This window comes from Diadema antillarum, unplaced genomic scaffold (genome assembly GCF_040938485.1).
Source record: "Diadema antillarum isolate AM-2024a unplaced genomic scaffold, OU_Dant_1.0 scf00000060, whole genome shotgun sequence".
In the NCBI taxonomy this organism is placed as follows: domain Eukaryota; kingdom Metazoa; phylum Echinodermata; class Echinoidea; order Diadematoida; family Diadematidae; genus Diadema; species Diadema antillarum.
Genome location: NW_027270949.1, coordinates 4,038,386 through 4,052,761, shown reverse-complemented (window position 1 = coordinate 4,052,761; position 14,376 = coordinate 4,038,386).

Below are 14,376 nucleotides of genomic sequence, written 5' to 3'. Positions count from 1 at the left end.
TTCTTAGAGATTCTGTGGGAAAATTGGGCTGATCACGTGAACGGATTCTGGGAAAAACGGGAGGAGGAGAATCTTCTCTTCTGTACCTATGAAGACATGAAGAAGGTTTGGAAAATATCTATATTTCATTCACCTATTATTGATAATATCATATTTGCCATTGTATGGATATTTCTTACTGATTTTTTGGCATTTGACTGACTTTTCTGACTTCTTCTGTGACTAAAAAGGCATTATTTGATCGGGTTCATACACCTTGACCACTCACCAACAAGTAATTATCATCTTATAGGTAATATCTCATCACCTACATACATCCAAAGCTGCCTTAGCGGCCGCCTAGTGTATACGATCATTGAAATCCCCCCCCCCCCTCCCCAGAGAAAAGTCATGTTTAAGACCCTGTCTGTCGTGGCCATTTGTCTACAACAGCCACTTTTCTTCTCCCTTATGATATATGTGACCGCTATGGACATGTTTGAATGTACTTGGCTTGTTACTAATTGTATTTCAAAGTAGGCCTATGCCATGTTTTATAATGGGGCACCTTAATTTTTCAAAACTCGCAGGTTTATTTCTTTTATGCCGTCTAGCTAAACGTAGGAACTCCAAGCCCGATTTCTTCATCAATTCTTCACCTTCATTGAATAACCCGTAAAAAAATTGAACTTTGCAAAATGTTTTGTTCTGACTTGTAAGGATCCAACCGAGTGGGTGAGAAGAATTGCGGAACACCTAGGGCGCCCTCTAACAGAAAATGCCTTACAGCGGGTGGTGGCCCACAGCTCATTTGCTGGTATGAAAACGACTTACACGAGTGTCGAGAAAAATTCGCCGTTCACGGCACCAACGTTTGGTAAAAGCCTGCCCGAGAGAGTTCCTTTCCTTAGTACAGGTAGGTATGAAGACCTGAATATAAGAACGACCCAAGTCCAATTTTTGGCCAAATTCAGTTTGACATGGAAAATAGTAGCTTATGCATGGACTCATCTTGTGTATAAATGATAAATCCCAAGTACCCCCGGAAGTGCCTGAAATGCATGAGTTAAATCTTATATTAATGTAAAAATGGAGGACTTGGGTCATTCTTACATTCATATAATAGCGCCCTCTCTCATCCTTCTCTCCTCTCTATAGCAGAATATCATGTATATGAATCAAAGAACGACCCAAGTCCACCACACAAAATGGCCTCTCCACAATTAATGTAAATGTTAATTGTCATGATAATATATGTTCTAATTTGTATATACAATGTTGCCTTCCCATCACAGTTAAATAGAATATTATTGGACAAATAAAAAAGATATGAAGTTTTTTTTTTATTTTTTAGTTTACTCGAAACATTAATGGTCTTCCATGGACTTGGGTCGTTCTTATATTCATATACTCTGATACTTGTCACGGTTTGTCATCTCTCCTTGTTGTCTTAGGTAGATTTCTATAAGTTAAATCAGCAAACAGAACGGCAGACAAGTAGTGGTAAAATCCTCCCAATCGACTTTGTCTTGAAAACAAATGAAATTAAAGATTCCATAAGATTTGATGTTAATTTTCAACTTAAATCATGTAAATCAATTTCTATCCTTCCTTGCCTTATATGGAGTGGTGATTCTTTTTGCTGAGTTTTAGTTGCTCTTTTCTCAGAGAAGGTTTGTAAAACATCTTTAAGAGTGTCTCATGATCAAACGCAATGTCGAAGAAATTTGCGGCACCATCAGAATGATCAGAATAATAACATTGTATGCACAAACACTGTGTCGAGATCAAGGTCATTGTTCATTGCATTCACAGAAAACAACATCAACAACAACAGCATCAACAACAACAACAACAACAACAACAACTTACTTTTGCAATGTAGAATCGAATCAAATCACGAAATTCACCATAGGCCCTATACAATGGCGGCATCTAGTTGTTACCTTTGCGTGTTTTTTTTTTAACTGGCACGAACAGTATTCCACATTTTCATATCACTTTCAAGTCGTCGTCGTCGTCAGCAGCAGCAGCAACAACAACAACAACAACAACAACAACAACAACGCTTTCACATTTAACTGCCTTTTCTTTAAAGATCTATTTAAAAATTGCTATGCTAAGCATGTGTACCTTTTTTGTTTTGTCGTTTTCAGGAGAGGTCGGAAAATGGAAGAACCGTTTCACAGTAGCCCAGAATGAAATGTTTGACGAATGGTACCAAAACAGATTCAAAGGATCGAGTATCAGATTTTCATTCGAATGATACGTCTGTAGCAAATTATCGCACCAGCGGTTACAGTTCGTTATTTAGAAGGTTTGTTAATCCGAAGAAGAAATAAAATTAGTTATTCCGAGAGTTCGTTTACCCGAAAGTGAAATTTTTCCCCATCATTGCGAAGGCTCGTTAATCCGAAAAAGAAATAAGTTTCGTAATTCCGATGTTTCCTCGGTGCGCACGTTCTTTCATATTCAAATTAACGAGCCTTCGGAATAACGAACTTTTGGAATAATGAACCTTCAGAATAACGCCACGCACACTGACAAATAAATCATTCGTATTAACGATACCTCTTCAATTCCGGATGAACGAACATCTAGGTACAGAGAATTTATGTATTCGGAATTGAGAACCTTTGGATTAACGAACCTTATTTCATTTTCAGATTAACGAACCTTAAAAATAACGAACATCATCCGTACCAGCTAGCAACCACCCTCTATTAAATTATATTCTATAACCATCTCGTGTAGTCTAACGAACATTACTATCTCTGTCGTTGTGAGCATCTATTGTGCAGTACAATGTGAGTCGGAAGATCCACTGCAGTATTCCGTGCAGATAGATTTATCAAAATTGGCAACATTTTCATGATCACTATTTTGGAGTGTATACTGCTGTTGTGAAAAAGTCTGACAAGAGGTTAATGTAAACCTTGTAATTACAATCAAGTACCGTTATAGGTTCTTGTCATAATTACGTATGTATATACACGTACTCGTTATGCATTCGTGATCTGACAATTATTTCATTTGATTATCATTTCAAAGTGTGTTTAGATTGGTGAAAAAGTTTTAAGTATGCCAGGAAATGTCATCAAAATATTGTATCGTTGTGGGCTGCGGTTATTTGTATGTATTAGTAATATTTGTGCTTTGATTATGGCGCTTTAGACAAAAAATGTTGGTTATAATTATGATCATTATATGATTTGATTTATATACGTGGCTGCAAAACGACAACAAATAAACAAAACAACAACAATAACAACAGTAACAACAAAAACACAATCATTGTTCCGTGGAAACATGTGACAAGTTACATTATAATTTCATATTCTGTGGTTTTAATTACACGTCTGTTATTTTGTTTCGTTGAATTTGACTGACGACACCGTAAAGTGAATAAGATGGGGTGGTTTGAAACTGACTTTATACGGCACAAAATTAATACTCGCATTGAATTCGTATAAAAATGAATACATCGGCAAATGACTAGTATACCGCAGGGTTAGTATATCAGCTTTTATGATAGAAATAACATTAGCAAATGGACTTCACTCGAATTCAGATGAACTCGATCGGCACGTAAACAAACCTTTAAGAGGTATAGATTCCGCTTAAAATTCAGCCTGGCATTGAGTGGAATCCAGAAAGGAGAACATTTAAAGTTTTCCTAGACTCGTAAAGAAAAAGTTAAAGGGCTCTGGAATCTAAAGTTTCAAAGACGTTTTGCGATCCATGCCACACGTACACTGTCACTGGCGTGCCTGCACAGTAGCAATAACGGAACAATATCATCTCGAGTTTGCTGAATGCTAGTAATCGAAAAGCCGTTATTACATGTGTGAGATGGCGGGGGCGGGGTTCCACGTGCTCTATCAGCGACGGCTGTTGGTATTATTATGCTACCCATCTGTCCAGGCCAATGTGTTCACGGGTACAGAAGGTCACGTGTGACAAGAGGAGGTGACTTCTACAACTCTCCATAAGGAGCCTTGTTTTGGCCAGAAAGGCGAGAAGACAACTTGTACAAATTCGCTCAGGAACATTGTTTAAAACGAGAAAAATGAGGAGGCGATTGGTATAATTATACACTACTATATGCATACTCATTTAAACTCGCCAAGTCGCCTTGTCTGTGACAAAAATGCATGAAGGCGGCTGGTATAAAGGCGTGGAGACATCTGCTTAACACGAAATACTAGTAGCGTGAAGGCGACATCTACAAAACTCTCCAAGGCACCTAGTTTCAGAGACAAAGACACGAAGGCAAGTTTTAAAACTTTACAAGTCGCTTTGATGTCTACGACGAAAAGGTTAGTTTGTTATTTAAAAGTTTCTCTCGCCCCCCTCCAATTGTTATTTGGATAATACAAAGGAATACATTGCGAGTACCCACTGTGAGTTTGAGTCGAGTTTATTTATTTAACCACGGTAAAAAAACTTGCTATCATTACTTTTGTGAGCCCTAGCCCATGTATTGCTTCCCAGTTTATACTTTGTCAGACGTAAACAGTGTATTTGTGTTATTGTATTAATTGTGTTATTTTTACGTGATTATATGTAATGTTATTGTTTATTTTATTTATTTTTTATTTATTCAAGATTTCATGCAAGTTCACAAAATAGGAGTGCATACAAAATGTATAATAAGTACATCTCGTATTGCCAAGACAGAATATATACGATAAGTATACATTGATAAGAAGCAGTTACAGAAATAGTATACAACTCTAAGAGAGCTACATTATTCAAGGTAACGAACAGGCAAAGGAATTGCAACATAAGCTTAAAGCTTGAAAATCGTTGCAACCCCCGTGCACACAATCTATATGCTTGCAAATATTTAAATAATGAGTTGGGGGGGGGGGGTATTTACAAAGAGAGGAACATGAGGGGGGAAAGAAGAAATGCATGTGTGGTGCCTATTTGTCCTGTCGGACATTGACAAGAGAGAACAAAAAAAAAGATTAAAGTGTCAAGTCATTATAAGCGAATTATACTGATTAAATTTCTCATTTCTGATTGTCATTCTCATTTGGCTGAATAAATAATAATGATGATGATAATAATAATAATAATAATAATAATAATAATAACAGTAATAATAACAACAACAGCTGTTTTTCAGGAAGGTGTATGTGTGTGTGTGTGTGTGTGTGAGGGTGTGTATATGTACAACTGTATGTGTACGTTTGTCTGTCTATGAGCCTGCGTGCACGCTTATGCAGTTTTTTGTTTTTGTTTGTTTGTTTTTTACTCACACTCTGATGGGGTGCTACACATTAGATGCGTTTAACGTTGATCCAAAAATGAAATAAAAATTCGCAATATATATATATATATATATATATATATATATATAAAGTTTTGTTAGTCCGCACCTTCTTTCATATTCGAATTACGTAGCCTTCGGAATAATGAACTTTCGGAATAATGAAACCTTCAGAATAACGCCACGCACACTGACAAATAAATTATTCGTATCGACGAAAATCATGAAAAAAGAATAATGCTGATGTAATCAACTGAATGAACTGGTTGGCCTTTTGAATGTTGATCTCGATGAGCATTCAATTAATTCGCTCGAACGTTGTAATCGTGAGATGATCGCTCTTTTAGACATAATGGGCTCAGCGTGCAACACAAAAGGGAGTATTTGGTGACGTCATGGTTGCCCATTTTGAGATTTTGGAGGCCAAACATGAAAGCAAAGGTAACTAATCATCAACCCATTTTGAATCTTCGTTGTCCGATCGGCCACAAAAAGGTAAATTTGGTAGCCCAACAACATTTTGTGTGTGTGTGTGTGTGTGTGTGTGTGTGTGACTACATGTATAATCATACACTGTATATATATATATATATATATATAATAATAACCAAACCGTGTCTTCATTTATCGTTCTCTGCTGAACATAACGAATGCACGAAGCAGAATCCACTTTCAGCGCTGGAATCAGACTTTCAGCAGCAAGTTGGGTAAAACAGATATATGTATACAATTATATATATATATATATATATATATATATATATATATATATATATATTCATCTTGGAACTTTCAACGTGTTGGACTTCTCGTTGGCTCCATGGCGTACTTGAGACTCTTTCTTCTTATATATAGGATATAAGAAGAAATAATACACACATGTACATGTATATATGATAAACATGTTATGTTATGTTATGTATATTATATACACTTGGAAGCATGTCTTGATTCTTTTAATGTTTCTTGGTGCAATATTATGTACAGATGTTATAGTGACGAATATGAAATGCGTACACACTCAAATGAGGACACACAAGTTTACGAGCAATACGTGCATGCCCTCGCAGGTGAAAGCACTGCTTTATTTTCCTCATCTATGAACACTTCAGCAGAATCACAACCCTGTGCGGTGTACACAGCGAATCACGTGGTATGGACTGGGCATGTCTACGGCACCCGAACACGGCTGCCTGAACGTGACATTGTACAAGTTTCTCTCATAGCTCTGAAGATCTTATGAAAAAAAAAATACTAGTCCATGATATGCTTTGACAATCATGAAGAAGTCAGTTACCAGAGTCTACTCGCTTGTTTGACTTGACAATGTGGAAATGTGCAGTCAAACACCGCCTTTTCAACAAAATCACCAATGCACACAATGATACCAGCAGAAAACACTTCAAATTGCGTGGTCGGCAAAATACATCAATGTCCATATCACATACATGTACAGCAATATCCTCAACAATTACAACGAGCGCTTTGCAACAGTGTCGATCCAAGTCAGAAAACGTATAGGTTTCTCCGGCGTACTGCACATGCGCGTACAGAGTTGTGAATCCACTGATGAGGGCAGTGTGATTTAGCAAATTCTGAGCACGGCAACTTCTGCTGCTAACACAAAAGGACTGAACATCAAAAATATCATCTTTATAAATCTGATAATATATATAAGCTCTTTTAAAGTCATAAAAGATATATATGAATTTACAAAGTATGACTGAAAGCGCTTAATAGTACTTGATACACTTCGTTTTTTTATACAAACACTTAATTATGATGAATACTAGAAGCTGGTGGAAAAACGCATGTGGTAGACAAAATACCGTTTCTAAAATCATACGGAAAGTAGAATTAGATATGAAGTCTGTAAAAAGTGTGCAATACGTATCATTTTTTACTTCATATTATGTACACAGGTATACCTGAGGCCCTGTTATATACAGCCAAATCCTAAATCAAACAGAGTTACTGCAAATATTCCGTACCAAAAGGAGCATTAATCATATGTGCAGAATTTTAACCGCCCCCAAAATCAAACGAAGTCGAATTCCATGTTTAATTCCAAAGATAATAATTCTATAAACAGGGCCTTGTTGTCGCACATCTGCTGTCCTAAAAAGATACATTATTCAGTTGCAGGAGGCAGAAATTTCAGCCAATATTCATACATTGTAAATGCCTTACCATATTAGACCCTACCTGTACATATTCAATTTGCCGTCATTTGTAATAGATACCAATACAGAAGCAATCACACAGCAATAGCTCTAGGCAAAAATAGAGCCATTTGGTCCGCCAAATCTACACTCACAACCTTATAGCGCCATGTTTACAACGCCACTACCACAAGAACACAAAATTAGCAGTAGCTTAAAAAGTTCCTCATTTTCTATCTGTAATAACACGTATAAAAATCACATTACTCACATTAAAATTAGTGCTCTTGTGATAAAAAAAACAAAGAAAAAATTAATCATCTTAGAAATTCATATTTCTGTGGGAGATCATACATTACGAATTTTGAAAGTTAAATTTGTGTAAACGATTGATTTCAAATTTGTCCCATAATTCCCAATGCATCTCGGCTGTATTCGCTTGCCTGTTGATCCTTTGCCCGAGTAAACTATTTCTTTAATTTTGTTTGGAAATTGAGGACTGAAACCTTGACATTTGCTTAAGACTCAATGGGCTCAAGGAGGATTTAACTTATTATAGAAGATTATTAACATCCTTTCTTTTTTTTTTCCAAATTGTTCAACAACATGAGTTGACAAATATGTACTTTGTATAACGTATCACTTTTTTGTTTTATTAGAATAAAGAATACATAATTTTGAATTGAAAATTGAACCGGATTTTATCGAATTGAATTGAAAATTGAATTAAATACAATTCATACATTATTCATCCCTCAAAATGTAATGTTATTCATTTCACGAAAAACTGTATGTCTCAAAAAAAAGTGCATCACGAAACCTCAAACACAATAATGGATCTCCACGAAACAATTAACGTGTGGGTCATGACAGTGTTCAGGGTATAAAGGTTTTCAGCCGCAGTCTCCATACGGAAAATATAGACCCGCACGAAAACAAACAAACAAACAAAAAAACAAAACAAAACAAGCGAACTACCAAACCTATATTCCGCTATGGGACAATAGTATCTTACACTCGGTATCACACAGACAATTTTGTGAACGACCTAGACAAATTTTCTCAGAATCAGCAGATAACACATGGGATATAATAGTTCTCATCTCTAATAGAAATGTACAAAATAACCAAAAACCCTGACAGAGTAACGTTAGTTTCATATGTACAGATAAAATACGTCATTAAATTACAAATTTCTCACATCATATACAGAACTTTGTTTTAACCTGAGCCGTTACAAAAACAAAATTCTCATTTTTTTTCTTTCATTTCAGATTTATGACAATGCTACCATCTACCACAGTCGGTTCTATTTCGAAGCGAAATTTCTGATTTAATTGTAACATGTCAGATTTCAAACTTTCACCTCTTAAATGGTTGTAATGATGGTAACTTACATTTTCAATCACATTCCCTGAAGCAAGCTGAACACTTTGTTTGCCATTTACGTGATAAAGTGTAATACTGCAAAATTTTGTCAGAAAAAAAAAAAAAAAATCTTCATTGAAGCAGCTATGCAGACACTATACAGACTTTGTACAATCTTTTGCCCTTCTCTTTCACAAAGAAAAAAAAATGAAGTGGCAAATTCTGAGTGCTATTTTCAAACCAAACTTCAATTATCAACGCAATATGGAATACTCTGTACATTTTATCATTAGTATTATCATTATTTTTTTTTGTACATTGATGTTATGTCTCAACACTATGAAAAAAAAATAGAACAGAGATTACTGTATAATCGATTCTGTTATCTCATCGCATGAGGGGTAGGGTATAGCTGGGCATGAACAGCTAACTTTTTAATTTCTATAATTCACTTATGTTTAAATCTATTTCTTAAATTGAACATCTCTAACAGGAGAACATACAACATGCAAGTACAGTACATAATGAAGACATTTCCCGATGAACTCACATAGTTCCTTTTACACCTGAGTACGCCGGAGGAAGTTTTATACATTGTACATTCACGAAATCACAGTCTACGGCCAAATTTACAATATTTGATTCTCTGTTGTCGGGGACAAAATGAAATAAAAAGTATGCACAAATGTATAACAGTAAATATTTGATGATTTCCCTGAAGTAACTACTGTACATGGTATATACTGTGTATAATACGCAAACAAAATAAACAATGGTATCATTGGGTAAACAGCTGCACTTACAAATAACAAATGCAACACTCACAAATATACTGGCTTCCACTGATGAGGAATGAACTCTTTACTTGTCAAAATATGACTGCGTGTGATCCCACTGTAATTTAAACTGTTCCTCTTCTATGACTGCCTATTGTCAATGAAAAGGCAACATGAAGACATTCAGAGATTCTAACTTTTTAGTTATAGCAAGAAACTTGACAAATGTTTCACTTAAATTTGCATTCAGGCCAAAACTTTTGACATCATATGTCAAAACATTGATTTTTCTGTCTGTAAAAGACAAACCAATACATAACTATGTAAACATATTGTGTAATACATGAATACCTTCGCTGACAACTCGTCAGTGCAAGCATACATGGTCTTTGGGATTTTTCTTTGTTTTTGTTCTGTTTTTGTGGCCAATTTTAATATTCAAGTCCGTTCAATCCTATGCCACGTCAGCTTTCTCTTTCCTATTAAAATACATATAATCAGTGATGATTCGCAACTTGTAGATGGTTACCATTGATTATATCCCTTCTGATACAATTTCTTATGACAATAAACTTTATATATCAAAGATGAGTATCTAGTTTACATTCTCAAAGAGTATGTTGGCGCTTTGAAGAGGTTTTTAAAGTCCATAAAATTACAGGATGGACTCGATGCCCATACACACAAAGAACAGGCAAACCTCCAAAACTGATGGATAAAAAATCTCAGGTGCTCGTTGAAAGTTTTGGAATGCACTCATGAAGTTGGAGTGTCAAAAATCTTGTCTAAAATTGTTGAACCTCTCACTCGTAGCATTATGTCAGTTTCCAGATGTGTGTTGTACAATATCATCAAAAACCAGAAATGTGTGCCACCAGAAACTGCTTAAGTTCAAAGTGAACATAGATATGCAAATCTTTTTCTCACTTGATCTGTGGGGTAACCAGAGTAAAGTGGTTGAAGGCATCCAAAAGTGGCATTTCATTCTACAAAATTATGAACTTTGCATTGAGCCATATGCAAATCTTACCTCATATACTGAAAGATATTGTTCTATGGACTTCATAACCATCTTCACCTCTTCCAAATAAAAATATTTACAATTCCTGTCAGTAAGATGTCATTTTCTTTCCATGGATTACAAACAAAGCTCTTAATGATGAAACACACTCTGTCACATAGACAATATGAGGTTTGAGAGTGTGCCTACAAACACCATTTCAAATCTACCGCAATGATAATTAGGCCTACATCACAGCAAGAACAAATTGTTATGTTCACTAGATGTGTACACAATAATGTCATCAAGTAGTAATATACACACATATGTGTGCACACACACACACACACACACACACACATCTGATTAGTAACTATTTGGTACATGTAGGGCCTACATTAAAATACACAAGCAGGTGAAATTATACCCCCCCCCCCCCACACACACACACATAAAAAAATACATGCATTCATTCGCTGAGTGTTTTTCTATTTTTGTTGTTGTTGTTGCCATTAATATGGCATCCTGCCTGAGAAAGCATAAAAACAAAAACGGGGTAAAAAAACTGTACATCCTATTTGTTTAGCAGTGCATTTTGAAGACCAGTCCCTTTTGAAGACAGACTTTCATGTCCTTTTTTTTTTTCTGCTTCTTCATCTTCTTCTATTACGGTGTTGTACTTGCATCTTCAGTCTTTTTGCTTTGATTTAAAGCGCCTTGAGCATTTAATTAAAGTGGAGAATGCCGCTATAGAAATTGCATGTATTATTATTATTATTACATCGATAAGCATCACTGACTTAAAGGAATCCCACAGAACGTATAGTTCTGCGGCTTACGCTGAAGCCTCTACATTACATCACTTACATTTACATCAAAGCCACATTGTTATGCCATTTGTATTACACTATATCTTGAAAAAAAAATGGCACTTTGATACCAAACCTGATATTTGGTAGATATTATCTTATATGGATGTGTGAGTAGTATTATGGCATTACCATTCACTATGAATTCACTTAAGTCTAAATCATTTGATTCACTGTACTTCCCCAATTTTCCCATAGAATATAGAGGGAAGGGATTTCACATTTAATAGCATCTTGAGCTTGTAAATATAGAAAAAAAAATAGAAAAAGGATGTATATCTCATCTAATTCAAAATTATTCCGATTGAAAACATTTTAAGAATAGCTGGGCCTAACTCATGTCAGCTAATTCATTAAAAAACAATAAAAAGAGGTCATTCCTAAGCCCAAGCTACCATGTGTGAGCAATAATTAAGCCTTTCAAGGTAATTAAACATTTCTCTATGCACTTTGACATCCATTAACATTCCTGCCAACATGTAAATGCATACAAACAGCAAATTAAGCACACAAACATTCCACTGGACAGGTGACAAAGGTCAGCCTCAAAAAATTTGCAGAAAAGAAACAACAGACAATTTCCCACAGTACAAATACAAAATTGCACATGTGTGCAACAATATGGCACAGCTTCATCTACATAATGCTCTTCACATAACCATTTAAGAAAGTACACTGTATATCAGCATTTGTTTTGATATTTGATTCTACTGTCTTTTTTTTATGTTATGTGGGTACATGCTTTAAGTGTGTAATCGTTACTAGGCATGGCACATGTATCTGGCCATCCCTCCGAATACTTGATATCTCTAACAACAATCACAAACAAAACTGAAATAAAGAGAACAGCAATGTATCAATGCCTTTGTAAAAAATAATGAAAATATTATGATACACTCTTTTGTTCTGATTCAGTTGGTTTAGCTTTACCAAAATTAAGCCATACTATTAACCCTATTCTAACTGGGCTATTTGAGACCAAGTTTTTACTGGGGGTGGGGGCCAATTTGACCCCCCCCCCCCCAGATCTCGGCCACCCAAGGCGCGATCGCCGCAAAATTTTGCCTGAACATAGAGCCAGATGTCAACTACAAGATTACATGGTCATACAATAGAATGATATTGATTTTCTATTTTTAGTAAATTAATTATGTACATCTATGTATGAAATTCGTATTTTCACCTGTAACTCCATTAAAATGACTGAAGAATTGCTAAATTTTTGTTTCAGAATTCCTGAAGACACATCAAACAATTTTCTTGTAAAAAAATATCACAATCAAAATCAATTTCTTCTGTTTTTTATTGTTTTGTTAATTTCTTATGTATTTTATTGTTTTCTGACCTTTTGTTTTCTACTGTTTTTGTCCAAATTTTGGTGCAGGCACTTTTTGAAGCTTATCTACATTAGAACTGACTAATTGCAATGATTAAAAGTGGAAATAATCTAATTTATGTCAATTTAACAAAAAACACAATTTTCATTTGATTTGCACACGGTATCGTAAGTTTGAGCTGTTTTTGGGTTGACATGCATACAGTCAGACCGCAGCACATATGCTAATGAGCCGATCCGGCAAGATTTATTCAGCACTCTCGTTGACGATCTTTGCGTTCGAAAGGTGTCTAGTACGTGCGAGATTTTGCGAGAGTTTGACAGGGCTATGGTTTTCAGAGTGTAGCGACTTGTACAAACATTCATCATGGCTACAAGTCACGGTAAATTGTTCTCCAGACTTTGATCTTTATTTTGATACCAAATTTGCATATGATATCGGTTCTTATCATGACGATATAATCAGTTGAATTAGCGTAAATTTTACCTGCTTTTCACGGAAGATTTTGTCGTCTAAAGTTCGTTTTTGGTTCCTGACCAGATTAGGAAACTGTTGTTTCTGATTTTGGCTTTTTCGTAGAGAGGAAACTTAGATGCTCATCATATATTTAAGTCAAGGAGACGCAAGCATGATTTATACTAGTTTTTCCGTTTTGAAATGTCTGTAAAATTCACTCTCAAGCCGGAAGTATGCTCCACACAAAGTGTACAGTGGCGCGAAAGAGCTCTCTCATTGGACAGTGCTTGCATTCAGTGCTTGAACTTGGCTTGAACTACACGCGTGCCTGTATGCAAGCATGCGCTATGCACGCACGTGGCATGAAACCGTAGTAGCGTAATGATGTAATGCAAGTGCTGAATGCAAGCGCTGTCCAATGAGAGAGCTTACTCTTGAGATTGCACGGTTTCGAGCTGACAAGCACTGACATTGATGTATATTTTACTGGTTCCTGACCGGATTAAGCAACAAATTGTCAAGATATTTACATAAATACAAAGATTAAGAGATGGACTACCAAATAATGCATTTTCATTGAGACGCAAGGTGAATTTGGTATTCTTTTGACGTCTTGAATGTGTACTTCACAAATTACGGTATGATATTTTTCATTTACAATAATTTGAGTAACATGTGACGATAGCTTACATATTTTCCTTAAATTTGATACCAAATTTGTGAATATAAGGTGCATTTTTGTTGCCGAAAGCCAAGGACAAAATCCCCTTACGCAGCTCATTATGTATGCAAGCCTCGAGCGGGCTTGCATACGAGTTGAATAAATACGAGCAAATTATCGGGTGCTGCGGTCTGACTGCATATGCAAATCATTTCGTAACTTCAGAACGGTGTACCCAGACATTGCAAATCTGGTCTCAAAATATGCGGGAGACTTCAATGAAAAAAGTCATGAAATGATGCGGCACCATCTTTGCGCGTTGGGGAATCATGGTGCGATGTGACCCCCCCCCCCCCCCCCCCCAGTTAAGATAGGGTTAAACCACCCCGTCACAGCCAGAAAATACGTAGGTTTGAAGACCGCAAATAAATACATGATGGACTGAAGAACATTGCTACCGTGATCTTGCATCTTCAAAAGTTGTTTTCAT